This window comes from Kryptolebias marmoratus, linkage group LG19, assembly GCF_001649575.2.
Source record: "Kryptolebias marmoratus isolate JLee-2015 linkage group LG19, ASM164957v2, whole genome shotgun sequence".
NCBI lineage: Eukaryota > Metazoa > Chordata > Actinopteri > Cyprinodontiformes > Rivulidae > Kryptolebias > Kryptolebias marmoratus.
The window spans coordinates 20,527,347-20,531,021 of record NC_051448.1 but is presented as its reverse complement, the minus strand read 5'-3'; positions in this window follow the sequence as shown (position 1 = coordinate 20,531,021).

Genomic DNA, 3,675 nt, shown 5'->3' with positions numbered 1-3,675 from the left:
CTCACACACACACACATACACACATGATAAGGGGGGCAGAAGATGGAACCAGAGATGCTGGGCGTCTCAGACCTAAACAAGACGCTGCAAGGGCTGGGAGTGTCTCCGTTAAAATGGGGGGAGATGTTTCTCTCATTTCGAAGCACGGCCCTGAGGAGAGGTTATGAACGCTTAAAGGTGAGCTGAAATAAAATGACATTTCATGAATGTTATTTAGTCAAACACATCCAACACAACATCGCAGGGACCCATTTTTCTGACCTAAAAGTTAAATAAACTGTTTTTAGCGTTAAAAAAGTGGGTGATTTATGGGACGGAGTTGCCGTCCTGGGTTCATGACGAGTACTGTGCCCCGGGCCGGCCGACCCCTAAAACAGTGCTACTCTTCAGATTCAGATTTTGATGATCACCAGGACCGTCATGGCCGACAAAACAACGCGCATAATGACCGCGTTGGGAACGTGGAACAGAGAGAACCGATTACCCACAGATCGTTGTCATGACATCAGCACACAACACTAAAAATCAATAACACCGGCAGGAGAGAGCTAACAACGCAAACTTAACACTAACCCGATGCTGACTCGTAAACAACGTGAACACACTTCATAGTAATGTTTCTGAACTCTCACACCAGAGTAAACTGATCAACAGCAGGTTCAGACTATGACATTTGTTTAATCACACATGGATTGTCTTTTTTTCGTCTACTAGAGCCAGGCCTGGAGTGCAAGGGGAGAAGTCGAGGTCGGATGCAGTGTGAGCTGGGAGGCAGGTCAGGGTGGTGCTTTGGGCGTGCTGATTCCCGGCGCCATAAACTGGCTTTACCACATTTTTTTTGTGTTCCATATTTTCCATCCAGTGACACCATGAAACTGGGATGTTAACATTGTTGCTAACTGACACAGTGCCTCTCCATGAATGGGGTCAGCTTTTACTTTGCTTTTAGCTGCTGTACAAGTTGGCACTCGTGTCGTGTCGGTGGTCTGATATTAAAAGTGGTAAAGCAGCTCACATGGTAACCGTGTGCACATCCAATTTTCTGACATTTAAATCTCAACTGTCAGTGCGGAAGCAGCAAATGCAAATGCTTTCAAATGTTTTCTCTCTCTTCACCGTTCCTGTTGGTTAGCGAGGAGCTGCAGCAGCTGGACCGCATCCTCCTGATAACACAAACAACCCACTGGGTGTGTGTTTGGGTGAAACTTCCCTTAACCTGAGAGAAACCACACAGAGAGGATTGTTTATTTTTTTGATAACTTCCATTGAAATCCGCTTTCACATCAAGAACTAAGATTTAGTAATGAAATTATGTGGTTTGAAGAAAGAAGGAACACATTTGGGAAGGTTTTTTTTTGATTTGGTGTTACTGAAGGCTCACTCCATTATCCTGCTTGAAATCATTTCTAAATTTAGTGCAAGTTGGAGGACTAATAGTTTGTTAAAAGCGGTGTGAGCTTTAGTTTTGCGCAGCAGAAAGGTATTCCCCGGATTTCCTTTAAACATGCTGCCCACATCCTTAAAAAACAAAAGCACAAATGTGACAGGAAGTCTGAGCTGACCCTTTAACTCTGAGGCCCTCTGTCAGGAACAGGGACTGAGGCTGAGCAGCAGCAGAGCACATAAAACTAGCCTTCCTGCAGAATTAGTTCAGTTATGACAAATACACAGCAGTCTAGGAGGTGCAGAGTCTCAGTTTAGATTTAAAAATGCTGAAGTTTGCAGGAACTCTGAATCATCAATTCATTTTTTTATTCTGTGCGTGGTCTTTTTTTTTTCCTTTTCCATTTCCCTTTCTTACACAATCACAAAAGTTGCAGTTCACTGGTGCTCAGATGGGCTAAAAAAACAAAAGTGACTGTCAAATGGTAGTCAAAGGTTTGCATGTGCAGGGTTTTCTTTAGCTACACTATTTCTTACACTGTAGACAGAAAAATACAGAAAATATTAAATAATATGTACGTTGTCCTCTAATAAACAAAATGTACACTATATTGCCAAAAGTATTCACTAGTCTCCCTTTATATATGAACTTGAGTGACATCCCATTCTTAATCCATTGAGTTTAATCTGATGTTGGCCCTTTCTTTGCAGCTATAACAGCTTTAAGTCTTCTGGGAAGGCTCTTTAAGGGGAAAAAATGTGAAGGAATAATATTTAACCTGTTTAGGAGTGTTTATGGGAAGTTTAGACCATTCTTCCAGAAGCTCATTTATGAGATCAGACACTGATGTTGGACAGAAGACCTGGCTCACAGTCTCTGCTCTAATTCATCCCAAAGGTGTTTTATCAGGTTGAGGTCAGGACTGTGTGCAGGCCAGTCAAGTTCTTCCACACTAAACTCATCCGTGTCTTTATGGACCTTGCTTTGTGCTCTGGTGCTCAGTCATGTTGGAACAGGAAGGGGAGCATGAAATTGCCCAAAATGTCTTGGTATGCTAAAGCATTAGGAGTTCTTTTCAGTTGGACTAAGTGGCCAAGCCCAACTCCTAAAAAACAACCCCACAAAGATAATCCCCCCTTCCACTAAACTTTACCAAACCCAGACTCGTCCATTGGATTGCGAGACAGAAGCGTGATTCGTCACTCCAGAGAAATGGTAAATGGCCTGAACTTGTAAATTGCTTTATCAAGTCTGATGACTCCACAGAGCTTTACATTACAATCAGTCATCCACCCATTGATCCACACATTCACACACTGATGGCGGTAAGCTACATCGTAGTCATAGCCATTCAGTCGGTGCCACTGGACCCTCTGACCACCACCAGTAGGCAGGGCAGGTGAAGTGTCTCGCCCAAGGACACAAAGGCTGAGATGGATGGAGCTGGTGTTCGAACAATGCTTTGCACTGGACTTGTTGATGTAAGGCTTGGATGCAGAAAGTTTAGTTTTAATGTCTTCTAATGATGTTGAAAAACAAAACCTATTGTATTGCATTATCTTTTTTTAGTTGCATATCACAGATGTATTGAGAGTGGAGGTTGAACGTATAAATGTATTAAGCTGAACTATTTAATTGTACGCAAAGATAACCTGGAATCCAAAAACACACAGGCAGTACATAAAGTTAAATTTAGTTTAGTCTCTTTTTTTTGTTGCTGTTGACAAAAAGCACACAGAGCTTTAAATAATGCATGCGTATCGAAGGTGCTCATGTTGTTTCTGTTTCTGTGTTTCCCAGGCTTCAGTAAGTACAGTCTGGGGGGTTTACTCTTTCTGCAGCCTGCCCCTTGTGTAGCATATAACCCCCCCCCCCGAGACTCAGCCAGGAAACCCTCCAAAAATTCTTTCACGACCAATTAGTCACAAATACACACAAGGTCCAGAAACCTCAGACATTTGAACTGTCGGTCATGGGTTAATTTCACTTGTTTGAACAAATTAAAAGCTTCTTGCGTGGAAGCTTTGTTCATAGAAAGAAAGATCTGCAGGGCTGCAGAAAAAAGTTTGAATCCTCATAGGCATCAGTGCTGTGCCACGGGGAACAGAGCCTCAGACTCAAGGCTTTAAACTGCATCATATAAACACTTTTGTTGCATTTCTAATGAGATTATTTGAGAAAATGTAGATTCTTTTTTTCTTTTAACAAGTTTAAACCTCTGTCCCAACACACCGTAAAGGAACCAAATAATTACTTTCGTCCATCCATCCATCCATCCATCCATCCATCCA